Below are 27,762 nucleotides of genomic sequence, written 5' to 3'. Positions count from 1 at the left end.
ATCCTTATGACAAACCTGGTCACAATTTCTACCTTACCTGGCCTGGCAAGGGTCAGGGCCCACAGTGAGGGTGGACTGACTAAAAATCTTCACACAAGATTTAAATGTGTGCCCTCGCCCAGGTCCAGACAACTGGGTCATAGGAATTTGTGCCCACTCCCCCATCACTGCCCACACCCACCTCATTGGCCCCAGTCTTGACTCTAAGACTTGTTCTGATTTCAAGAAATAAGAACTGTTAACCACAACACAGAAGACAAGGCTAACAATGCTTGATATGACTCATAGCACTTAAAATAGAGCAACCAGCTCAATCAGCTTGAACTGGAGAAGAAAATTGTGGGCCTTTTTCTCCGTCTATTGTCAGTAAGTGGAACATGTCCCTCAAAGGACCAGACTTCCCACTAAGGATCTCCCAAAGACCAAAATGCCCAGGGCCATGTTAGCTTGCAGGGCTTCCTAGGACCTACTTTCTCATGAACAGAAAACTTTTAGGAAAATATGTCTATTGTTGTTCTCTTGGCAGCTAATAAAATTCTATATAATTATTTTCATATCTGCTTATTAATCTTTTATGTCTGCTTTTTGTTTCATAATTTCTTTCCTTATAAATGTGAAACTTTACCTCTGCATATCCTATTATAATTATTTTAATGCCTATGTCAATATAAAATATCAAAGAATTTATGGTGTGAAGTGAGATACTAATGTATCAGAAACGGGAAACCTCATTTATTAATGAAATAAATAAGTAAAGTCTGTGTCAGGCACTGCAATAAAATTAATCGCATCTGATATACATTTATGTTCCAGTAGCTGATTCTGTTGGCTGTTTTTCTTAATGCTAGTTTTCTTCATGTGTTTATGAATTCATGGTTGCAGTCTCATTTTGAACATAAGCCTTTTGGTTTGGGCTTGGATGGGGACTTTATGTCTCCTCACACCCACATACTCTTGCGCTGTCACTCACCTTGTCTCTCCCTCTCTTGCTGTCACTCTCACGCTCACTTGTCTTGCTACCAACCACTGCCTGCTTTCCTCTACCATTGCCCTTACATGCCTTCCACACCCAGCCCCCAGTCCAGACCAGGTCTTTTAAAGGAGGTGTGAGGCATAAGTTAAGTTTTTTTTTTTCTTTTTTCTCTCTTTTTGAGATAGAGTCTCCCTCTGTCACCCAGGCTGCAGCGCAATGGTGTGATCTCGGCTCATTGCAACCTCCGCCTCCTGAATTCAAGCAATTCTCTTGTTTCAGCCTCCTGAGTAGCTGGGATTACAAACATGCACCATCATGCCGGGCTAATTTTTGTATTTTTAGTAGAGACAGGGTTTCACCATGTTGGCCAGGCTGGTCTCAAACTTCTGACCTCAGGTGATCTGCCCACCTCAGCCTCCTAAAAGTGCTGGGTGGCGTGTGCCACCACGCCTGGCCCATATGTTAGTTTCTTGGGGCTGCTGTAACAAATTACCACAAGCCTCATGGCTTAAGACAACAGAAATGCATTGTCTCATAGTTCTGGAGGCCACAAGTCTGAAATCAAGGTGTCAGTAAGGCCATACTCCCTCCGGAGGTATTAGGTAAGAATCTTCCTGTGTCTCTGCTAGCTTCTGCTGGCTCCGACATTCCTTGGCATGGTTTGGCTTGCAACTAGTTGTAAGCTATGTCCCTCTCTCTCTTCACGTGGCCTTTTCCCCTATGTGTCTGTCTTCTCTTTTTATAAGGACACCACAGTATTGGGTTTGGGGCCACTGTAATCCAAGTTGATTTCATCTCAAGATCTTTAATTACATATGCAAATCTACAAAGACCTTATTCCCATATAAGATCGCATTCTGAGGTTCTGAGCAGCCACAAATTTTGGGGGGCGCTCTTCAACCCATTGCAGGGCATAAGCCCTCAGATGAAATTGAAGAGAATTACAGACATAGTTACCAAGACAGTAGGATGATTTTATCAGCTCACAAGGTTGTTCATTGATACTTTGATTCAGGCAGCAATTTGCAGAATTTTTCCTAGCTTTTCATTTTAAATAGTATGGGAGGGACTTCTGTCTCCTGTAGTGGACCCTCTGCTTCTTGAAGAAGCCAAATTTCTGGTCATCATTGCCAGTTGAGAGCACAGTGCATCTTCACTCTAGCCCTATCACCTGTTCATGTTTCTGTTCCGTTTCCAGTTTTTGAAGATGTTTGCCTTTATTTGAACCTGTCTGTGTCTGCTAAGCTTTCTTTTTTCATATTTTATCTCATATTGTTATGCGTTTGGGTTCATCAAGACATCAGTCTACTACATTATCTTGATGAATTTCCTCTTCAACTTTTTTATGCCTGCTGAGTAAGTCTTAAATAAAATCAGCCTGTCACCCTATAATCTCTGCTTAGATCAAATATTCTGAATTCTGGCAAGTCTTTTTAGACTCCACAGACACAGAAGAGGAGCCCATTCTGCTTTATACACAGCTCCTTTGCAGCAATGACCAAGTGGTAGCTTTGTTTCCATGCACCTGTCTCATCTTTAGAATGGGAACCACCTAAGAACACAGACCCTGTTTTATCAACTTTATACTCCCAGTTTCTGGCACTATATATGGTTCCCAGGAGGCCCATCTATGCTCACTGATTGAATGAATGAACGACCAGAGCAACTCCAATAACTTCACAAGCCTTGGATCTCATTTAATCATATTTCTACCTGTTCCTCATTCCAAAAAAATTCCTCTAATAAATATTCCTCATTTTCAAAACACTGTCTGGGGTGTTTTGCTACGTACCCTGACCAAAATAAAATTTCCAAGTCCTATTTTTAGATCAAATTTTACTTGACAATAACGTTTTGGTAAGTAAATTTCATTTCCCGGTATTGATCTACATTCAATGCAAAAACATCTCAGAAGCAAGCTACTTTAAAAAAAAAAAAACTGCTTTAATTTTCTAATAGCTAAATCATTAAAACTGTTTATCATCTTCCTTGTAAATAATCTAGCAGCTGTGAATATCCTATACATCTAACAAAAAAATATTTTTAATAGAGGACAAGAAAATGTCAAATAATGAGACATTGTAAAAATTAATGTTTTCGCATTTTATGGTTCATCTGCAATGAATTATAGATTACATTTTGAAGTGTGCTCTGGGCTCCCATCTCATAAAGATTATCATCAGAAGAACAGGCAAACTATTCAGTTTCTCATTTTGTAACCCATTAACCCCTGGAAGGTCATGCTTCAGAGGTGGATGGTAAGCATGGGATCGTGGGCTCCACCACTTATTTCATACGCTTCGTCTTCTGCCTCTTGCAGTTCAAACGTGCAAACAGGTTTTTAGAAACTGTGCCCACCTATCATTCTACTCCTTAGAGACACACATACTACACATATTTTCCTTGCTAAACTGGACTCTGAAGAGTGAAGTTAGGCGACAAGAGCAAAACTCTTGTCTCCAAAAAAAAAATTAATTAATTAATTTTTTTTAAAAAAAGCCTCCTTTTTGAAGCACTCCAAGTCTCTATGTTCAAATCCTTTTCTACTTAGGAAACAACGCAAACAATGGGGTTTGGAGTCGGGCCAAGTTTTCATTTGTTTTTGCACTTCTCTTCTGATGACAATATTCTGCATGCCTTTTCAAATGCCTGATTAACACTGAGTAGGAGCCATATATACATGCAAAATATCAAACTTTCAAAGTTTCATAGCTACCAAATAAATGGACAGCCACCAACATGTCTCACAAGCTTACACTTGTAGAACAGCATACACGGGGTTTGCCTGTACAGGGATAAATGTGTGATGACCTGTAAGACCTACACGGGATAAGAGTAAGGTCTCTATCCGGCCAAAATCATCCTTCCTGATCAGGGAGAAAGAGAAAGAGAAAGGCAGGTAAGTAGAGACAGAGAGAAAGAAAGTTGGGGTTTAGTGAGAAGTAGTATGTCTAAGAGTAGATTTTTAAGTGCCCTCACCACAAAAAAAATAAGTATATGAGGTAACACATGTTAATTAGCTTGATTAGCCATTCTACAATGTATACATACTTCAAAACATGTTGTACACCATAAATTTACGAATTTTGTTTATTTAAAATAATGAATTATTTAAAATAAATAAAAACAATGGGTATTTTCAAAGTATAAATACCTGACTGAAAGCCCAAAGCACTGAGTTCTCACCCCAGTTTAGTCTCTGAACCTGTTTCCTCCTATAAGAGAGCTTTGGACAAGACAATGTCTAAGGTCACTTTTAGAGCTAACATTTTGTGAGACTAAAAATAAAAATACTTAAACAATCCACTTTGTCACGGGTAGTGACTAAGTAGGGCTGGTGGTGTGGGTGGTAAAAGAATTTACCAAGACAGTTGGAAGTAAAGAAAGGCAGATTAGAGAAAGTATGAAAATACGTTGCAAGGATGCAATGGGCAGATCAGCAAAAAAGGAGCTGACTGCAAAGAGGCAAAGGCTTGCTGGGGATTTTATAGGATGGTGCTTGTGCTGGAGAGGGTTACATGCAGTACTGAAAATGCCAACATTGCAGTGCATTAACTTGCATTTTTTTTTTTCTATCAAGTGAGGGTCTGGTGATAAGTCAGGTGCAAGAAGATTGTGAGTTACCTGAGCAGGACGGCTATGAGTCCTGGACCATGAAGTAAGCCAGACTTATAGCTTATCTCCTTTTGCTTTTTGCTTTTCCCCTGCTCCCCATCAGCCTGACTCCTTTTTCCTTGTTAGGACTTCATATACTTCACTTATTAGAAACTTTTCTATTCTGAGGATACAAAACACTGCACAGTGTTGCTGTTCAAATGACTCCCCTCCCTACTGTGCCCCCAATACATTCAGTGCCTGCCACATCACCCTCCCCTTTGGGCTCTGTTGACAAAGTGTCTTAGCTGCAGTAGCTCATACGAGTCACCAGCGGGGCTTTCTAAAGGGGCACACCCCACAGCCTGTACCTCCAGATACAAATTCCGTAAGTAGGGAGGGGTTTTCATGCTTTTATAAACACAATTCTGCTGTGTACTGCCAGTGGAGAATCACATCTAATGGGAAATGAATTTTTTTCATCTTTGAGGTGTGGCTATGAAATAACTAAGAAACTTGACCCTAGGTGGCCTATTCAGATGGCTTTATTTGGTGGCTTATTTAAAGTTCTTTATGTCTAAAACCCATGGGTCTTTCAAATGATTTCTCGGAATTTCAAGAGCTCTTCATACTCAAGCATCTCTCAGCACTTTTCAAGCAAAGATGTATTAAACCTTGCTTCAAGGCAAGGAAAATGGCATCACAGCCATCTCAGGTACAGCAAAATCAGTTTAGAAGCTGAGGTAGCGCAGAATCAATTTAGAGCCCAGATCTCTTCTAGGGCAGCTTTGTGTCTTGTTTTATGTTATATTTACACTACATTACATTAACAATTGAAGAGGCATTAGCATGACCCTCCGCATACTTGCTAATTACAGATGCGAACACAGTCACAACTGAAGAAAGGGAAATTACGAGAAAGAAAAAAGAATGTGTTTAACATTAGTCTGATTACATTTTTGCAGTCTTCTTCCATAATCAGATGCATAATTCATTTAAAAAGAGCCCTTCTTCTACCAGCTAAAACACACACACACACGTCATTTCTCCATGCCTCAAAGTACATGAGTTATACATGCTAAAAGTTTTTTTTTTTTCTTTTTTTGAGACAGACTCTCGCTCAGTCGCCCAGGCTGGAGTGCAGTGGCCCGATCTCGGCTCAGTGCAAGCTCTGCCTCCCAGGTTCACGCCATTCTCCTGCCTCAGCCTCCCAAGTAGCTGGGACTATAGGTGCCCACCACCACACTTGGCTAATTTTTTGTATTTTTAGTAGACAGGGTTTCACCATGTTAGCCTGTATGGTCTCGATCTTCTGACCTTGTGATCCACCCACCTCAGCCTCCCAAAGTGCTGGAATTACAGGTGTGAGCCACTGCACCCAGCCATACATGTTAAAATTTTGAGGACTAACTTCATTTTTGGGAAGGAGAGGAGAAGTATAATACACATACAGAAGGATCCACAAATCCCACATTTACAACTCAATGAGTTTTTTACAAAGTAATCTACCTGTGTAACCACTTCCTGAATCAACATATAGTATATTGCCGGGACTGGAAGTCCCTCTCTCGAAATCATCCTTCTAAGTAGCCACTTCCACTTTGAATGAGCATAGTTTTTTGCCTGTTTCTTAACATAAGCAAACAAAATCCCACAGAACTATTTGTTGTCTTCTTTCAGCTAACACTATTTCTGTGAGATTCATTCATGCTGAAATGTGTAGCTGTAATTTTTTCCATTGCTAAATGGTATTCTATCATGTGACTTGCCACAATTTGTTTTTCCATTTGGCAATGCCTGAAGTCATGTTCCCATCATAAGTAATGATACTATGAACACTTGCACATTCTTTTCTGTACACAAATGTAATCTCTTCTATTGAGTCTAGATCTGGAAGTAGCATAATATAGTCACAGGGCCTGCATATATTCAGATTCAATAGCAGTGCCAAACTGTTTTCCAAAGTGGTTGCACCAGTTCACTTTCCCACAAATCATAGAGGTCCAGTTGCTCCAAATTGTCTCCATTCACATTCCCTTGAATCATTTCTGTGAGGTAGTTTTATTTCTTCTTTAAAAATTTGGAAAAATTCACCAGTGAAGCTATCTGAGCCTAGAGTGTGTTTTTTTTTTGTTTGCTTGTTTTGTTTTGTTTGTAGCAAGATTTTTAATTATAGATCCCATTTCTTTAATAGGTATAGAAATGTTAAGATTTTTAAATTTCTTCTATCAGTTTTATCGAGTTGCATTTTCAAAAGATTTTCTATTAAACCTAGTATTTTAAATATATTTGTATTACATTTTATAATATCCTCTTGATTGCATTCTTTATGAATTTTATATTATTTATTATTCTCCTTACTTTGTCTTTCAGATTGGATATTTTCTGCTGATATGCCCTTCATGCTACTAATCTTGTCTTCTGTCATATCCAGTATGTTTTAAGCTTTTTCAGAGTTCTCAATTTTAGATACTGTGTTTCACAGTTCTAGCATGTTCATTTTATTCTTTTTTGTAAATTCTGGTTATCTGTTTATATTCTCCATATTACCACCTAATTTTCATCTTTTCCTCTATTTTTAACACAATAATTATGGTGATTTTGACAGGCTTAGATGCTAACTCCAACACTAGATTGTCTCTGGGTCTGAGTCTGTCTTTTCTCTTGATGATGGATCACTTTTCCTGCATCTTTGCAGGTCAGTAATTTTTAGACATTGTAGATGTTTTGAATTACCACTGTGAACTCAGTTTTCTTCCTCTAGTAGACAGTTAAATTATAAACAAATCATCTTGATTCTGTTAAGGCTTTGCTAGTTCAGTTCTTAGGGTTTAGTTTTACCCACACTTGTAGGGCATTGTGCTGACTCCTAAAATGTGGACTTCCTATTGTCCCAGGTAAAATTTTTTAGGGTTTCCTGAGGTTGCTCCACCTTGCCTGGATCTCAACTCCACACCCTGCCTCTCTAGCATTGTAGAGCTTCTAAAATCTTTGCTCAGCTCTCAAGCAACTATTCTCTACTAAGCCTCTCAGAGTTGCACCCTGTGACTAGATAGTTTGAGATTAGGCCAGGAATTCAAGGAGATTATCTATTATTTTGACAGCTTTTCTCCCACTAATAACTTGGCTATGTTTTCTGTAAGACCATGCTTCTAAATCTCAGCCACCGTGGCACTCTGAAACTTCAATCTCTGTATCTTCTTCACTCGACACAACCACAATTCTCTGCGTAGGCTCTGTCTTCTTGTGCTGCAAATTGGAAAATTTTGTGAGAGAGAAAGCATCAGGAATGCGGGATTACTTCTTATGCTCTATTTCTCTCAAGGATTACAGCTTTTCGTTGCTACTCCATGGCTGCAAATAATTATATGATTTGTTCAACTCTCAGATATGTTTATTACCATAGTTTAAGTCCAATGCAAGATACGAGAAGTTGCCTCTCCTTAGATGTTAGCCTCATAGCCTCCTCCCTCTGATTTCTGAACTTTTTTCTCAATGCAGGTAGCCCTTGGTCACTGATAAGCTCCTCACAGGCAGACTGCACACAAACTGCTGGAACCACTTGCGACTGCTTTGCTAGTCCTGCTCTCTAATTTTTGTCCCTCCCACCCATGAGACATCCACAAGCTTCAAGACACCACTTTTTTTTCCCTTAACTTCTAAGTCTCATATTGTGTCTAGGCAAATGCTCTAAGACGACAAAACCCATCACAATTTAGGGCTCACTGTGTACGTTCTTTGCCTATGGAATCTCGGCCCTATGCTTCTGGTCACCTTCAAACATCTGCTTTTTGCTTTGTTTTTCAGTTTTAATCCAACATTTATAGTTATTCTTGGCAGAAGTGTTAGTCTGATACGAGTTACTCACTGCGAAACTCCTCGTTTGCATTTTCACTTTAACTTTCACGTTCTGGCCTGTAAGTTAAAATAAGCTAACACCTCATCAAGAAAAAGAATGACATGATTGTTTCTTCTCAGCCCCGTCACCTTGTTATTTTTTAATCCCCCCTACATAATTTATACCATTTCACCTATAATATACTTCATTGATACAAGTAATTTTAATGCATTTCAGTCAAATAAATCTCCCCAGTAAAATATTCTTAGTTATTAATAAGACAGACATAAAAAGCCAGAAGTATTCACCGGAACCATAAATTTTAAGCTAATTTCACAACTGTTGAAGAGCAAGATGCTATTCCAGGATGTAGACCCTACACTGCAACTTCAGGGCCACAAGACACTTACTGCAAAACTAAATGGACCTTGATAAGCATCATCTGATGTGGCTGTTGTGTTCTTTTTCCGCATTCGCAGTGGGCCCTTGCATGATTCCTTAGGCTACAAGTCAGAGGGAAAGTATTTTTCTAGTCAAAAAAAGTAATTTAAATTCCAGTATTATGAATGTGTACCGACAAATATCAGCAAGGGGGGAAAGTAAAAAGATCTGAATTTACATATCTATTGTCGTGGCAAATCTTTTATTTGGTTTAAAGATTAAGATTCACAACTGATACCACGAAGGATAAAAAGGATGTCTAAGTTTTGTAAGAAAATGGGAAGAAAATAGGCCAAGCACGGTGGCTCACGCCTATAATCCCAGCACTTTGAGAGGCCAAAGCGAGTGATCACCTGCAGTCAGGAGTTCAAGATCAGCCTGGCCAACATGGTAAAACTCCATCTCTACTAAAAATACAAAAATTACCCGGGTGTGGTGGCGCATGCCTGTAATCCTAGCTACTAGGGAGGCTAAGGCAGGAGAATCACTTGAACCCGGGAGGAAGAAGTTGCAGTGAGCCAAGATCATGCCATTGCACTCCAGCCTGGGTGAGAAGAGTGAAACCCATCTCAAAAAAAAAACAAAAAAAAGAGAATAGAAGGTAGTTTGCAATATTATATAAAAATATAGTTAGACATCAAAAAAGAAAAGATTCTTGATTAAAGATAATAGAATGAGTATTTGAGAGTAAAAGTGCAAGGAAAATTTTTAAAACGATGACTATTCTTCTAGAATCTCATTCGTGAAGGGAAAAGAAGGAGGAAACATTTTTCTATTGTAAAGGAGATTTGAACATAGAATGGCAAATAATAACTAAGTCACCAATAACACTCATCCCAAAAGACCCTCCCCAGATAAAATGTTCTTATTCCAAAGCCCAGATTCTTCAGGTCTACATTATTTGAACAAAGTCCCAATTCTCTGTCTCTTTCTCACTCTCTCAGTCTTTCTGTCTCAGACACACACAGATGCAAAAATACATAACTTTTTAAAAAGTTTCATTTATCTGGTTGTTTTTAAATAAACTTTTAATTTTATAATAATTATAAATTTACAGAAAGTTGCAAATATAGTACAAGGTTTCTGTGTGCCCCTCACCCAGTTTCCCCTATGTTAACATCTTACATTATTATGGTACATTTGTCAAAACCAAGAAACTAATACTGGTACATTGCTATTAACTAAGCTTCAGACTTTATTTGATTTCACCTGTTTTCCACAAATGTTCTTTTTCCATTCCGAGACACCACACTGCATTTAGTCATCACGTTCCCTCAGACTCTTGGCTCTGATATTTCTCACTCTTTCCTTATTTTGCATAACTTAAGACAGTTTTGAGGAGTACTGGTCAGGTATTTTGTAGATTTCTCCTTAATTTGATTTTTGCCTGTGTTTCTCATGATTAAATGTAAGAGTTTTAAGTTTTAGGGAGAAATACAACAAGGTGAAGAGGCTACATCATGTTAGAACGTACATAATATCAATGCAACTATCATCACTGGGGAGGATAACCTTGATCACTTGGTTTGCCAGATTCCTCCACTGTAGAGCTTTTTTTTTTTTTTTTTTTCCTTTCTAAACACTATTCTTCAGAAGCCATACTCAAAGGGAAAAGGGAAGACTGAGTGTCACCTCCTGGAGGGGCAGTCAATGTTTCTGAAACCTGGGTTTTAGGAACAAGCAGGAAGAAGGGGAAAAAAATCCAAATTTATTTTCTCAAAAACAGTAACAACATTAAAGCAGTGTATAGCATGTTATTTCAGCATCCAACACAATAAAAATGTAAATATCATTATTTCAGCCTCAGGAATTGGAAACTGCCTTGTAATTCTTGCTATTCAATTGAATGACTGGGAAGATGACATAGACCTAAGATGATAAATGCACAGGCAAGCTATTCCCATCTTCTGTCTCATAGCAGAGACACCACTAATCAATCAAGGAATCTTTTCTAATTTTATCTGATGTAGCCTTGGAATTCTTTTATTATCAATTGACTAGAATCACTGAAACACAAGTTGAAAACTGTTTGCCATTCCTGGCAAATGTGACCAAAAGACTGACCATTGGGCCCAGGAAGAAGTTGTTCCCCAGAATACATTTCCAGGTGGGGTTTTACTTCGATCATCCTCAGAGTAGAGACTGAAATGTCCTCTTCTGCATACACTTATTGTTATTCTCAATTGTACACAACTTCATGTCCTACTGCTTCCTTCTACAGTATCTACATTCACCATCATTTTTCTATTATACTTCTCTTCTTTCAGGATTAGATGACAATAGTCTTGAGATGAGGTAGATGGAAGAATGAATAATTTTGGTAAATAATAAATATTGGTTTTGAATAAATTGAGCACACTAAATTAAATTAAGTTTAATTTACTTAATTGAATAAACAATTTAGGTAAATAAACAATTTAGGATGAAGTAGCTGAAAGAATGAACAATTAGGTGATTTTACAGCCAACGGCTTCAGACATGTTTTCATATACTTTACAAAATTTAAAAATGCCTCCCATTACTATGAAATTTATCTTGTCATTACACCTAGCTTAAAGCATTAGCAATGATAGTAGATGCATAAATAGACACCTAACATCACTTCTTAGTTTGCTTTCCAGTATTGAAAGACACCACCACAAATTTGCTCTTCTTCTTTAGCAAGCATTTTAGCATTGATTCAACAGTCTTTATTGGGGAATTAAAACTGTACAGCACATTTGAAGTTGCCATCATCTTTATTCACCTTCTCCTTCATGCTTAATTCGGCATACATATGATATACTTCTAAGAAATGAATAAATGTGATCCTGCCTATTTATCTCTTCGTATGTGTTCACAGTTGTTTTTGAATATCTACCTTAGCCAATCACTTGTGTTAGGGACCACAGAGTTTCATAGGATAATATTACTGCCCTTGAGGAATTTATACCCTACAGGAAGAGACTTTTCCACAAGTCAGGAATACAATGAAAATCTATATGAATGGGAAGAGTACTACAGGCATTAAGAAGACAGGGATTCCTTCTCACTGAGATAATTCAGAGTTGTAGAGAAGGCAAGTAGAGTTCCCAATGGAAGCCTTAGTTTATCCAGTTTCTCTACAAATATTTATCAAATTTTAAGTATATGCCAGAGGTTGGGGATTATAGTAAAATAACAAGAATATGGAGTTTATTCTTGCTGAATAAACAATACTACCAGCATGGTTTTTGACAATTGTTCTAAAAGCAACATGCATAAGATACTAAGGAAGCTCAGAGGAAAAGCAACTAAAAAGGATTAACATAAAGGCAAAAATTACAGGAGGCTTCTAAGAGGAGTGACTCTTGAACCAAGTTTTAAAGAATGAACAAAAGGTATATGTGAATGGGGCCAAAGCACTGCTCCCAAAGACAGAAGAGCTTGGGGAAGCCCATAAAGCAAGAGACATCATGATGTACCTGGTGCCATGAGAGGAAAAGGAGCTGTCTATGCAAGGGGGACTGGATTGCTAGCCAGTAGACAAAAAGAAGCCCTGAGCTTCACGGTACTTAATGGTATCAGTTGACTATGTAGTACACAACATAACAGCATGAAGAGTGGAGCTCACCCTAAAATATCTTCTAATTATTTGCCATGAGCTCCTCTGGATTGAGATACTGCCCCCCAAATGCCCCTTTGACATGCTGCCCATCAAGATCACTCATCATCCCCTCTGCATGGGTGAGTTTATCAGAGGAAGAATGAGCACATACCTCACTCTTATAAGTCTAAAACTTGGAGCTTGACTCCAACTAGGCAAAGTGCCAAATGTGGATATCTCAGTCTAGGGGAGAGGGCAAGAGAGCATCCACCAGAAAAAATAAAAATAAATAAGTAAATAGATAAAAGTATTAAGGGCAGCCGGGTGTAATGGCTCACACCTGTAATCCTAGCACTTTGGGAGGCCAAGGCAGGCAGATCACTTGAGGTCAGGGGTTTGAGACAGGCCTGGCCAACATGGCAAAACCCTATCTCTACTAAAAATACAAAAAGAAAATTAGCCAGGCATGGTGGCATGCACTTGTAATCCCAGCTACTCGGGAGGCTGAAGCAGGAGAATCGCTTGAGTCCAGGAAGTGGAGGCTGCAGTGAACCGAGATCGTGCTGATGCACTGCAGCCTGGGCAACAGAGTGAGACTCCATCTCAGAAAAATTAAAAGTAAAAATAAATAATAAAAGTATTAAGGGTACACTTCACCTAGCTCATAGGCTATGGATTTTCTTTTTTGGTAAATAGTAGTGAGATGCCTGGATCAGAAGCTAATTAAACAGCTGATGGAACTTCATGTTGGTAATTCAACACTTGAAAAAGGAATACAGAGACTTAACAGACATGGAATTAAATTTCCCTGAGTCCAGCCTATACGATGTTTATTTTAATCATCCATCCTTAACAGAAACTTCCCCTCATTATAAAGTCTTTCAGAAAGATATCCTGTAGAAGTTCTATACCATGACATAAATAGAAACTGGATTCCTAACTTGGGCAATACTTATCCTATTTCTCACTCTGAAAACTGACTTTTCTTCTATACCAATGTGCTACTGTCAGTGGGGTATCATATTGTGTTTTTACTTAGAGATGTGTCTCAACATGAGAAGACTAAACAATAATGATATAGAGCTATAAAGGACTATGTGATGTATCATTTCATTTACATTTCTTCTAGAACATGAAAGGTGGTAAAGCAAGAAGAATAAAGACATACAAAGGAGAAATGTTTGATTTTTCTTGGGTCTACATTGTTTTCTCCATCATAACCAGCTTTTAAACAATAAAATGGGCTCATTTATGAGGATCATCATGATGAGTTGCAGTGAAAATCCACTTCAAGCCATCTGCCTAGTTACAAAACCTCCGAGTGCCTGCTCTCCCCTCCCCAATCCTGCACTGTGGTTACTGATGACTGAGAAAGCTGTCATATCCAGCTTTCCTGACTGGGGTATAACTGATTAATTCTCCCTGAACACCATACAAGATGAGCTGCTAATTTTGTTTGTTTTTCGGTCTATCTTCTGACTTGGTAATTGATTCCCACTGCAGATCATTAATGGAAATTAAGCATTTTGATCCAGCTTTTAATTTGAATTTTAATTAAGTTTTCAATTCAGCTTCCAAAATGTCCAATAAGTAGAACTGCCCTTTCTACCCTATCGCCTGCTCATCAGTATGGGATTCAGTGTGACCTCCTGTCTCCGTCTGATACCCCAACCAGGAGACTACAGAGGCTCTTAGTGCACTAGGGTGAGGATGTGTTTGCTCAGTTCTCTCCCACCCCGCTACCAGACTGGTCAATGAACACAATGCTTATGTCCCCAGTGCTCAGATCAATGCCAATAGGATGATAAATAAATAGTAATTAGATGAACACATATATGTGTGGGTGAACTGATGACTAAACTATGAAGAAAACTAAGAACTATGTATTGGGTATTTTTCTGTTTACAAAGAATCTTCCCTCAATCAATAACCATTAGGTGTTCCTGTTAGACTCCTAGAATTATGTGGCGGGAGGGATATTTCCTACCGATGACCCCTCCAAAGAATCCCATTCCTTCCCTTATTAGAATGAGAAAGTGGAAAGTTGCTGGCTCTCTAAAGACTCATCCCAGCTGCTTTCAGAAGCATCTCTTTTATTTTATAAAACCTTAACACACATTCCAAACAATTTTTACAGGATAAAAAATAAAACTATGTTCCTTGATAACTTTCTTATGACACACATATGCATGCACACCCCATCTCTTAAATCTATTTAGAATGCATAAAAAACAAAACGCATTTCTTGCTTCTCAGATAGGCAGAAAATAAAAACTTAGGTAATTTCCAGAGTAAGTGAGGACACGGGAAAACTGGTACTTTCATGCATTGTTAGTAGAAGTGTATTGTGACGCTCCATTTTTAAAGAAGAATTTGTTGATATTACCAAAATTGTAAAATCGTATCTGTAAATTTAATAATTGTAAAATTATATCTGTAATTTAAGAATTTCATGTCCAAGAATTTATTCTTCATACTTGAACATTACGTACAAGAACATTTGTTGCAGCATTACTCATCATAGCAAAGAAAATTCCTACAAAAACCTAATTTTCTATTATTAGGAGGAAGGTTATATATATTATCCTTGCAGCTGTTAAAAAATGAGAATGATCTTTATATACTGCTGCAGAGAGATACATCAAATGTCCCCTTTGGGTTTTAAAAAATACACATACGTGTGTGTGTGTGTGTACGCACATGCTTACATATACTTAGAGAAATTCTAGAAAGATATACAAGAAATTAATTATAGTAGCTACCCCGGGAAATAAAAGTGGCAGTAAGTAAAGGCAACTTTTTTTCTCTAATTTTACCTTTCTACATTTCTGCGTGTGTTATTTTTATAATATAAAACTAGACAGTAAAAAAGTCTTGTGTCTAAAATACATGTGTTAATTTTATATTTTTGGGTTGGCGATAACCTTCTCAAGCTACACACAAACACAGAAACCGTAAATACAAAGACCAACAAATTGGATCTTGTAGTTTTATTTTTACATTTTAATACCAAAGGGGAGAAGTCATTAAAAGTTACTCTTATGCCAGAAAAGGGTTCACAGACTTGACACCAAAAGCACAATCCAAAAAGAAAAAAATTATAAATTGGATTAAGTCAATATTAAAAATTTCCTCTGTGAAAGATCCAGTGAAGAGAATAAAAAGATGAGCCACAGACATGAAGAAAATATTTGCAAATTATGTATCACACAAAGACCTTGTATCTAGAATATACACTCTAAAAACTCAAGGAGCTCTCAAACCTCAGCAGTTGAAAAGCAGGCATTTGTAGCCATTGAAATGCAAAGAGAAAAAAATAAAATGCAAACCACCCAATTAGAAAGTGAACAAAATATAACAACAGACATTTTACGGAACAGGATATACAGATGGTAAATAAACACGTGAGAAGATGTTTAACATCACATGCAAATTAAAACCCCAATGAGACATCATTACACACCTATCAGAATAGTTAAAATTAAAAAAAAAAAATACCAAAAGCTAGCGAGGACATGTAGAAACTGAGTCACTCATATATTGCTGGTAGGAATGGAAATGACACTGCCATTCTGAAAACAGTTTGGCTGTTTCTTAAAAAACTAAACATGCAACTACCGTATGACTTAACAGTTGTACTCCTGGTCATTTATCCCAGAGAAGTGAAAACTTATGTTCACATAAAAACCTTTACATAAGTATTCATAGAAGCTTTATTAAAATAGACAAAAGCTAGAAACAATCCTAATGTCATTTCATAGGTGACAAGTTAAACTATGACACATCCACACCATGGAATACTACACAGCAATAAAAAGGAATGATTTTGTGATGCACACAATCTGAATGAAAAATCAGTTTCAACGGGTTGCATATTGTGTGACTTTATCCATAACAACATTATTGAAATAAAAATTATAAAAATGCATTAACAGATTAGTGGTGGCTAGGGGTTAAGGGTGAGGAAAGAAGGTGGGTATGGCTGTAAAGGATCAGTACAGGAGCCTTGTGTTGAAGAAATAGCTCTGCATCTTGATTGTGATTGTGGTTAATCTATACATGTGATAATTGCACAGGACTGCACACACACACACACACACACACACACACACACACACACGAGCACATGTAAAACTGGAATAAGATCTGTGAGTTGTACCAATGTCAATTTCCTGGTTTTGATATTGCACTGTAGTTATGTAAGATGTTACCATTAAAAGAAACTAGGTGAATGATACATGGAATCAAGTGAAAAAGCATTTAAAATAGTAGAGGGGAAAAAGGAAGACCAAAAATATATTAAAGAGGCAAAAAAGAAAGTAGCAGCATAGAAAAAGTGAAATTCCAATCATATTATTAAGCAGAGTCATTTCGTGTTGATAAAAGTTACAAAGTCAAATGACAAAGCATGAAAGTTTATGAAAAAAGTGTGTGAGACATATGCCACAAAATACAACTGTAGTGGAAAAATTTAACACACCAGTAACACTTTTTGAGAAGTACATTGACCCTTGCACTCTACAAATGGAGACTATTCTTTTCATGTGCCTTGGACTCTTTCCTAAAGTGTATCTTATTGGCTATAAAATAACCTCAAAAATTTCAAAAAGTAGAAATTCCAGAGCTCACAGCCTCTGATCATTTTGCCCTGAAAGACTCACCAGGAATTACAATTAAAAATAAAAGGTGAAATATGCAAAATTATATCTCGGAAAGGGACTATACTCATAGACACAGATAAGTTTTTTAAATGAGAGAATGCCTCTTAATTTGTATCACTCAAGATTAATTTGACAATCTCAATATAATAGTTTTATAAGTACACACTAGTAAAATAGAAGTTATAAACACTAACTTGCCAATAACTTCAGAACAATGTAACAATGACTCCCCAAAAAATGCACTTGGTCAAAATGGTTTAAAAGGTAGATTCTTTCAATTTATCAAAGCAAATATAAAAATAATGACCTATGACAGAGTACAGAGATTATATTTAAAAAGTGAAAAAGTTCTCTTTCATTTTACTAATGTAGTATAGCCCAGATAGTGACAAATTCAGCACATGCACACACAACACCCAAATACACAAGCACACAAAGGTATTCTCTGACACTTGTGATGGAAGTATACATTGATGCAGCTTCTCCAGGGAGCATAATTTTTTTTTTTTTTTTTTTTTTTTTTTTTTTTGGAGACAGAGTCTTGCTCTGTCGCCCAGGCTGGAGTGCAGTGGCCCGATCTCGGCTCACTGCAAGCTCCGCCTCCTGGGTTCACGCCATTCTCCTGCCTCAGCCTCCTGAGTAGCTGGGACTACAGGCGCCCGCCACCACACCCAGCTAATTTTTTGTATTTTGTTTAGTAGAGATTGGGTTTCATCATGCTAGCCAGGATGGTCTTGATCTCCTGACCTAGTGATCCTCCCGCCTCGGCCTCCCAAAGTGCTGGGATTACAGTCATGAGCCACCACGCCCGGCCCATAAATTAATTTTTTTAAAAAAATGCATGTGCCTCTTTACCTAGGAGTTCCACTTAAGAAATTTCCTCTGAGGTGATAATGTTTCACCTGTGAGAGATTATTTGTGCAGCAGATTCTGGAACAATGTAATTTGGTTCAATGTCATTTTGTTTTAGCATTGATGGGGAAAAAAACTGATTCTGACAGGAATAAATGGGATTGATTGATCAGTGGTGTCTTGCTCACGGTGGCTTCCTGCCTTGTCCCTGAGCTTCAGGGACACGTTCCAGCCACCTGCCATGCTGAACTGGACTAATTAAGTAAATAATTATCTTATTTGTTTTTATTCATCTTTCTTGTATCGCTCACATTTATTGTAATATAAAATATTAGAAGTATTTAATCTCTCTTTGGAAGTTTGGTGATGTTTTGTGACGACAAATATGCTGCAGAAATATCACTGTTGTTTCCATCAGTTAGCCTATGGTAAAACTGGTCTCCCTATATATTGTTTTGCTTAAAGTTGCAGTCTCCAAGAATCTATGGACAATGATGTTAAATGAAAACTTACTGTGTATGAATATTCATAGTGGCATTGTTAGCAACAAGATATGAAAAAAACTGGAAACAACCTAAATGTTTACAGTGGAGATTTTTTTCAGTCACCTCAAATTCTTCAACATTACATATGAAGGAATGCTCAACATGACTAACCATAAGAGAAATGCCAATCAAAACACAATGAGATACCATCTAACATCAGTCAGCATGGCTATTACTAAAAATGAAAAAATAACAGATTCTGGCAAGGTTGCAGAGAAAAGGGAATGTTTATACACTGCTGGTGGGAATATAAATTAGTTTAGCCATTGTGGAAAGTAGTGTAGCAATTTCTCGAAGAACTCAAAGCAGAATTACCATTCAACCCAGCAATCCTATCACTGGGTATGTACACAAAGGAATGTAAATCATTCTATCATAAAGACACATGCACACGTATGTTCATCACAGCACTATTCACAATAGCAAAGACATGGAATCACCCTAAATGCCCATCACTGGTAGACTGGATTTTTAAAAATGTGGTACACATACACCATGGAATACTACACAGCAATAAAAAAGAACAAGATCATGTCCTTTGCAGCAACATGGATGGAGCTGGAGGCTATTATCCTAAGTGAGATAATACAGAAACAGAAAGTCAAATATCACATGTTCTCACTCATAAGTGGGAGGTGAACATTTAGTACATATGTACACAAAGTAGGGAAAAACAGATACTAGGGCCTGCTTGAGGGTAGGGAGAGGGAGGAGGGGGAGGATGGAAAAACTACCTCAGGGGCTATGCTTATTACCTGGGTGGTGAAATAATCTGTACGCCAAACTCCTGTGACATGCAATTTACCTATATAACAAACCTACACATATACTCTTGAATCTAAAATATAACTTTAAAAAGAATAAGTAGAACTGACTTCTTCTCCTATCAGGGCCTGCTTGTGACTTCACATGAGTATATGAACCAACAGAGGACTGTGGAAGGGATGCTTCGTGAGTTCTGAGCCTTGGTCAAGAAAAGTCATGTAGTTTCCACCTGGTTCTCTAGAGCACCAAGCTGCCAAGCAAAAAACGCAGCTACCACAAAGCCATCATACTAGAGTGAGCAGTCCCAGCTCAGCAGTCTTCTAGCCAACACATCACCGCAAACTGCTGCACATCAAAGTGAAGTTATTGTGGCAGTACATCCTCCAGTCCAGCCATTCAACACCTCCAGTCCCAGCAGATGGCCAAGACATCACTGAGCAAGAGAGTCATCCCATGAGCTCTGCCTGAATTTGTGACCCTCAGTATCAGTGAGTATTTATAAAATGGCTGTTGTTTTATGCCACTAAGTTTAGGGTGACTTGTTACCCAGCAATAGTAATTAGAACAACCATGCATTAAATAAATTTGTTGACTAAATTATGGTGAAATCCTATGACACCATCAGAAATGATAGTGTCTTTTTAATAATTAATATGGGAAAATCACAGCAGCAGAGATATTCATATGTGCATTGGTCGAGAGGTAACAGGTATGTCTGGAAGCATAATCACCTAAAGGTGATGGTAGTTGCCTTTGGATGGGGGTGTGTTTTGAGATTATTTCTTCATTCTTTACCTTGTTCTGCTGCAGCATAGAGTTTTCTATTCCCCTTTCCAGCTGTAGACTCTTCCAGTTGCTGTGTTTGCTGGCTGATAAATAACTCACAGTTGTCCTTTTTTCTGGAGAATTGCTCTTGGTCAAATGAAAATCTTCTTGCCAGGGTGGCGATTTATATCCCCAGACCTCACCCAATGACTGACTGACACAAGGAAATCAGAGCCAGCCTCCTCACTTCGAGGAAGGATCAACTGTGTGGTGTGATTTCTGCTCCAGAACTTCCTGTGGGATGAAATTAAAGCTGGTCTCCAGCTGAGACGGTATCGTGCTCAAATTCTACCCCAGCCCTTTCCTGCGACCTCAGTCCCCTCCTCCCAAGACGACTCTCCCCATAGATCACCTGGACAAGACTCCCCATCTCAGGCCCCGCTTCTGTAGAATCCATTCTAAGACAAATATGTGTTACTTTTACAAATAAAACACAGTAAACTGAACAGCCCAAAACTACCAAAAAAGTGTTGGATCAATCACATGGCAGGGGTTAAGATAAAATTAAGGCAATATGTACTTATTTGAAATTTCAGTAGCCAGATTATAAAATCTCTACGAAGGTTATACAAAGTTTCTCAAGCCTCAGAAGGAGCAGGGATCAAGGAATCACATCCACAGTCGTTCTCTTTGTGATTTTTAGGAAAGTCAAACTTGATGTTATGCTTTCTTCACTTTCTTTTCTTCCTTCCTCTAAGCTTCTGTTTCCTTGGAAACGATTCCATCTTCACCTCATGAAAGTTTTTAATTTTCCTTCTCATTTTAATTCTGCTGCCAGAGAATGCTATTTGTCAGCACAGTCCCAGCAATGAAGCTCCTGGGCAAAAAGGTCCAGGGCAGAAGATAACAGACTGCTTTCATGGGTAGCAACATCTTGCAAATGCCTTATTTCTGGGCCCCTCATAGGGGAAGCTCACCTCTCCCTGGACAAGTGGGTACATGAAGGATTCACTTGTGTTGGCCTCGCCCTTATGCTCTGTGCCTCCGTAGCCTTCGTCACAGGTTCTGCCTTTTTTCTTCAGCCAGTCCCTTGAGTACACTGTAAGGAAACTTGGTCCAGAAACTTTCAAGACTTAGACAAATGCCTTTCAGAAATGGGTCTGAGACCACCAGTACCCAAAGATCCATTAAAGTCTCATCATAGGACCACTAATCTCCTGTCCTATCTAAACTTGGCAGAATGGAAGCCAACGACAGGGAAAGAAAAGATGTCCTGCTCCATTTCTGGACTCCCCAAGATATTCAGTCTCTATCCCTTCTCTGCTTTATGCATTTATATTTTCTTTGAGAAGGATAATGTTGGAGTAAATTGGAATCTAGTCACTCCTAGAATGAGTGCTTAAAAGAGACACAATTATCTTTATAACTTTTTTCTTTTTTTTTTTTTTTAGACAGGGTCTCATGTTATTGCCCAGTCTGGAGTGCAGTGGCAAAATCACTGCTTACTGCAACCTCCGCCTCACAGGTTCAAGCAATTCTCATGCCTCAGCCTCCCAAGTAGCTGGGATACTACAAGGGTGTGTCACCGCACCCAGCTAATTGTTGTATTTTTAGTGGACACGGGGTTTCGCCATGTTGCCCAGGCTGGTCTCAAACTCCTGACCTTAAGTGATCCACCCTCCCCAGCCTTCCAAAGTGCTGGGATTACATGCATGAGCTACCATGCCCAGCCTCCTTACCTCCTTATGATTTAAAAAAAAAAAAAAAAAGAAAGAAAAGGAAGAAAGAAAAAGAAAGAGCCCTTCACAGGTAGGATGACAGTGACTCACAGGTGTTTCTAAAACAGAAATGCACATGTGAGTATATTGTGTGTGTGTGTGTGTGTGTGTGTGTGTGTGTATATTATATATATATGAAGCAGGCTTAAGCCACTGGAGACTGATGCATTTTTAAGGTCACTGGACTTGGCCTCAGAAAATTTCCAGAAAATATCTCCAATGGGCAGCATCAGATCATGTCTGAACACGTAGACATATTTGCAGTAAATACACAGCATGGGGCTTTCTTTCATAACATTTTTGTGAGATATTTTATTTAAGCTCTTGCACATGTAATGAGAGAAAAGAGATAAAGGGAAAAAAAGAGCAAGCAACAATCACCACCTGTCAGACTTACTGCATTTTTATCCTCGGTTTGCAATACTACTGATCACCTCATTTAGATTAAGAGTCTGCCAAGAAAAGACTATAGTTTTTATGACACGTTTATAAAGCATCAAGCATCAGGTATGCTCAAAATAAATGTTAGTGCATCATAGCCAGTAGTTTTATGTGTTTCATTTCTATTCAATGATGCAAATGGTATCCAAAATTCTTACCCCATCCTTCCCAAAGTCTTTTAATGGTAACATAAATTTTACATAACTATTCCTCATTCAGTCAGTCAACAATCATATTCATTGTTAATAATAATAGCAAACACTAACTAAAAAAAAATACAATATGCAAGGTACCAAGCTAAGACTTTATATATGTAACCAGTATGTTGATAGACCAGGACTTTTATGTTGAGTAGTAGTTAGAGAATAGGCTACACTGGTTTGAAAAGGTGACCAAAATACAGGAAGGTTACAGGAAGGTTAAATGGGAAAGGTACTTTTCTTTTTCAGGACAATCTAGAGGGGAGCTGACCGAAGTTGGCAAGATAGCTCTGCCATCTTTAACACGTTCTTCAGGTGCTAGCCATTTCCCAGCAAGCAGAAAGGAAGAAAAGGAACGTTCATGGCAAACAGTTTACCTTTAAGAAATTCATGTAAAATATAACCACCAGAGCCGAGAAAACTAAGCTGAGCTTATTCATCGCCAGGCAAAACAGCTTCCCCTTTCTCCACATCCAACAGAAAGTGGTAGAGCAGGCTGGGTGTGGAGGCTCACGCCTGTAATCCCAACACTTTGGGAGGCCAACGTGGGGGGATCATGAGGTCAAGAAATCAAGACCATTCTGGTCAACATGGCGAAACCCCACCTCTACTAAAAATACAAAAAAAAAAAAAAAAGGAAAACATTAGCCAGGCGTGGTGGCCGGCACCTGTAGTCCCAGCTACTCGGGAAGCTGAGGCAGGAGAACGGCGTGAACCCAGGAAGGAGGTGGAGCTTGCAGTGAGCAGAGATCATGCCACTGCACTCCAGGCTAAACGACAGAGCGAAACTCCAAAAAAAAAAAAAAAGAAAGGAAGGAAGGAAGGAAAAAGGAAGGAAAGAGAAAGAAAAGGCCAGGCACAGTGGCTTATGCCTGTAATTCCAGCACTTTGGGAGGCTGAGACAAGCAGATCACAAGCTCAAGAGATCAAGACAATCTTGGCCAACATGGCGAAACCCCGTTATTTACTAAAAATACAAAAATTAGCCAGGTGTGGTGACTCCACGCCTGTAGTCCCAGCTATTCCGGAGGCCGAGGCAGGAGAAACGCTTGAACCCGGGAGGTGGAGGTGGCAGTGAGCCAAGTTTGTGCCACTGTACTCCAGCCTGGCAACAGAGAGAGACTCTCTCAAAGAAGAAAAAAAAAAAAGAAAGAAAAGGGGGCACACTCAGCATCCCCTGGTCCACAGCAATGATGACATCCTGCTAAGTAGTCATTGTAAGAAGCCCCTACGTGAGCAGAGGAATAGGTAACCTAGACTGTGATGTCTGGGATGATTTCCTGTCAGTTGCCCTCTGTGCTCCCGGCTTCGCCCTCTGGAACAGCCCTCTTTATCAATTAGTCTCTGCAGCCCCAGCTGAAGATGTTGGAGAGTATGCCCTTCTAGGCAGCTGATTTCCTGATTTTCTGCTCTTGCATGCTTGAGAGTTTGATGGATTCCTTAGGGAGATCAGAACATTCACAGGCCTTTGTCAGCTAGGATTTTAGTTTCTTGGGGAATACAACTCCTTGCAAAATTTAGTAGACTGTCTATTTTCTTCCAATCAGTTCCAAGCAGTGGTGTTTGGGTCTGGCTTGCATCGGCTTGTAGGAACCTATTGTGCACATCTTTTTCCAACCTCACACAATCAGTGACACACCCTGTTGGTATCATGAAATAGATCATGGTGTGACCATTTATACCTTGAAAATAAAAAAATAAAATAAAAAAAATAGAAACTAAACCCCAGGACTTTTATTTTAAAAACAACAACAAAAACAATACAGAACTCATTATTAAACATTTACCAGCCTCACTGATTCTACATGCAAGTAATCATTATGCCCAAGATCTCTTCTGGACAACTTTCCTAAGGTTGCTGGCTCTCCTCCTCCTTATTGGCTTCTAGTTCAACCCATTCTCCTCTCCCATATTTGAACAGGAGCTGTCTTGTTAAGGCTTAAATCAGAAGGCCGTAACTTTCACATGATCACTGTCTGAGGACTACCTCCCATGAGCTAAGCAGTCTTAATAGGACACCTCTGAGAAAAGTTATGAATAAGCCTATCTCCTGCTATTCCAGGTAAAGATAGAGCTGGCTTTTCCAACCTTGCTGGCCTGAAATCTCTGAACCTTCAATTTAGATTAAAAATCAAAGGCAGAAAAAGCCTCCTTTAGCACAACTTCAGTTCTTTCCATCTCTGCTTAAAATTGGCCAATTCTTGAGCAAGCTCATTTCTCCCTTCTGAAATCTTGCCAAATACAGAAGGAAGCAGTTAACACACATGATAGCTGACCTTTTTCTAACCACTTCTCTAAAGTGGTCTGTCCTCTACATCACTGCAGGTGACACTTTACCAAATGTTTTGCCAAGGTCTTAAAAAATGCTCATGACCCTTCCAGCCTTCTAACCTTAGTATGTTCCTTGGTTACCTTCTACTTGAAAACTAAGACAGACCATATATTTTAGATTTTCTGTGACAGCAGCAACATAGACTTAAACACTATTTTCTATATTAACTAGGGTATGTATTAAGCTTTATAACAAAGATACAGAATACGCAAAGTCCTAAATAAGCATAGTTTATTTTTCTTTTACACTATCCCAGAGGTAAGCAGTCTAAAGCTGGCAGTATAGCTCTGCTAGCTTCAATTTGTGGCCCCGACTGCTCCATTATTACTATTTCCTATCCATAAGGAAAAGCAGCTTATTTTTATTTTTTATTATACTTTAAGTTCTAGTGTACATGTGCACAATATGCAAGTTTGTTACATACATATACATGTTCCATGTTGGTGTGCTGCACCCATTAACTCGTCATTAGGTATACATTAAGTATATCTCCTAATGCTATCCCTCCTCCCTCCCCCCACCCCATGACAGGCCCCAGTGTGTGATGTTCCCCTTCCTGTGTCCAAGAGTTCTCATTGTTCAATTCCCACCTATGAGTGAGAGCATGCGGTATTTGGTTTTCTGTCCTTGCCATAGTTTGCTCAGAATAATGGTTTCCAACTTTGTCCATGTCCCTACAAAGGACATGAATTCATCCTTTTTTATGGCTGCATAGTATTCCTTGGAGTATATCTGCCACCATTTTCTTAATTCAGTCTATCATGGATGGACATTTGGGTTGGTTCCAAGTCTTTGCTATTGTGAATAGTGCTGCAATAAACATACGTGTGCATGTGTCTTTACAGCAGCATGATTTATAATCCTTTGGGTATATACCCAGTAATGGGATGGCTGGGTCAAATGGTATTTCTAGTTTTAGATCCTTGAGGAATCACCACAGTCTTCCACAATGGATGAACTAGTTTACAGTCCGACTAACAGTGTTAAAGTGTTCCTATTTCTCCACATCCTCTCCAGCACCTGTTGTTTCCTGATTTTTTAATGATCACCATTCTAACTTGTGTGAGATGATATTTCATTGTGGTTTTGATTTGCATTTCTCTGATGGCCAGTGATGATGAGCATTTTTTGATGTGTCTGTTGGCTGCATAAATGTCTTCTTTGAGAAGTGTCTGTTCATGTCCTCCGCCCACTTTTTGATGGGGTTTGATTTTTTTCTTGTAAATTAGTTTAAGTTCTTTGTAGATTCTGGATATTAGCCCTTTGTCAGATGGGTAGATTGTAAAAATTTTCTCCCCTTCTGTAGGTTGCCTGTTCACTCTGACGGTGGTTTCTTTGCTGTGCAGAAGCTCTTTAGTTTAATTAGATTCCATCTGTCAATTTTGGCTTTTGTTGCCTATGCTTTCGGTGTTTTAGTCATGAAGTCCTTGCCCATGCCTATGTCCTGAATGGTATTGCCTAGGTTTTCTTCTACGGTTTTTACGGTTTTAGGTCTAACATTTAAGTCTCTAATCCACCTTAAATTAATTTCTGTATAAGGAGTAAGGAAGGGATCCAGTTTCAGCTTTCCACATATGGCTAGCCAGTTTTCCCAGCACCATTTATTAAATAGGGAATGCTTTCCCCATTTCTTGTTTTTGTCAGGTTTGCCAAAGATTAGATGGTTGTAGATGTGTGGTATTATTTCTGAGGGCTCTGTTCTGTTCCATTGGTCTATATCTCTGTGCTGGTACCAGTACCATGCTGTTTTGGTTACTGTAGCCTTGTAGTATAGTTTGAAGTCAGGTAGCGTGATGCCTCCACAGCTTTATTCTTTTGGCTTAAGATTGTCTTGGCAATGTGGGCTTTTTGGTTCCATATGAACTTTAAAGCAGTTTTTTTCCAATTCTGTGAAGAAAGTCATTGGTAGCTTGATGGGAATGGCATTGAATCTACAAACTACTTTGGGCAGTATGGCCATTTTCATGATATTGATTCTTCCTATCCATGAGCACGGAATGTTTTTCCATTTGTTTGTGTCCTCTTTTATTTCGTTGAGCAGTGGTTTGCAGTTCTCCTTGAAGAGGTCCTTCACCATCCCTTGTGAGTTGGATTCCTAGGTATTTTATTCTCTTTGAAGCAATTGTAAATGGGAGTTCACTCATGATTTGGTGCTCTGTTACTGGTGTGTATAGAGCTTATTTTTAAGAAAGTGACCTAGAAGTTGCATATAGTACTTCCGCCTACATCTCATTGGCCCAAATCTAGTCATATGGCCACAATTAACTACAAGGAAAGTGTCTTATTCTGTTTGAGCAACTACAACAAAATACCACAAACTCGGTGGCTTATAAAAAACATAAATTTATTTCCTACTGTTCTGGATCTGGGAAGTCCAAGAATCAAGCTACCACATCTGATGTCTGGTAAGGACTTATTTCCTTGTTCACAGAAGGCATCTTCTTGTTGTGTCCTCACATGATAGAAAGAGACAAGGCAGCTCTCTGGGACCTCTTTTATAAGGGAACAAATCCCATTCATGAGGATTCTACCATCATGAGACCTAATCACCTTCCAAAGGCTCCACCTCCTAATATCATCACATCAGGGATTGGTTTCAACAAATGAATTTGAGAGACTGAAACATTCAGACAATAGCAGAAACCTGGAATGTAGTCAACTAGCAGATGTTCACATGCCTAGTTAAAAATTAGAGGACTTTTTTACTAATGAGGAAAACAAATGGATTCAAAATTGTGAACAATTCATGGTCCCTCCGTTAGCCTAAGTAGAAAAGAAGATATAATTTATCACATATCAGCTCCTGCATATTGGCTCTAGAAAGCAGTTCCCTGACCACGTGAGTAAAATCTAGGGTCAGCCTTACGATTTTCTGATTACTCTCAAACGGTAAAAAGTCTGCTGGTCACTATGGTCCCCCAGAATAGTCTCAGTTCACTAGTTCATATGTTTAGTCCAGTATAGTAATTAAAACTCAAACATCCATTTAAAGTTAAAGCTTCTCCTGCTTGT

General features: G+C 38.7%; 1 long non-coding RNA gene across 1 annotated transcript in view; it reads left to right on the top strand.

The window, feature by feature from the left end:
• LOC144330845 (uncharacterized) overlaps positions 1-20,526 on the top strand; it is a 51,585-nt gene extending 31,059 nt beyond the window's left edge. Inside the window, exon 2 of the long non-coding RNA XR_013397408.1 lies at positions 19,360-20,526. This is a non-coding gene — a long non-coding RNA (uncharacterized LOC144330845). The remainder of the gene's footprint in view (positions 1-19,359) is intronic.
• Positions 20,527-27,762: the final 7,236 nt, after the last annotated feature.

This window comes from Macaca mulatta, chromosome 8, assembly GCF_049350105.2.
Source record: "Macaca mulatta isolate MMU2019108-1 chromosome 8, T2T-MMU8v2.0, whole genome shotgun sequence".
NCBI classification, from domain to species: Eukaryota; Metazoa; Chordata; class Mammalia; order Primates; family Cercopithecidae; genus Macaca; species Macaca mulatta.
The sequence above is the reverse complement of the archived record's forward strand: the minus strand, read 5'-3'. Positions and strand labels throughout refer to the sequence as shown.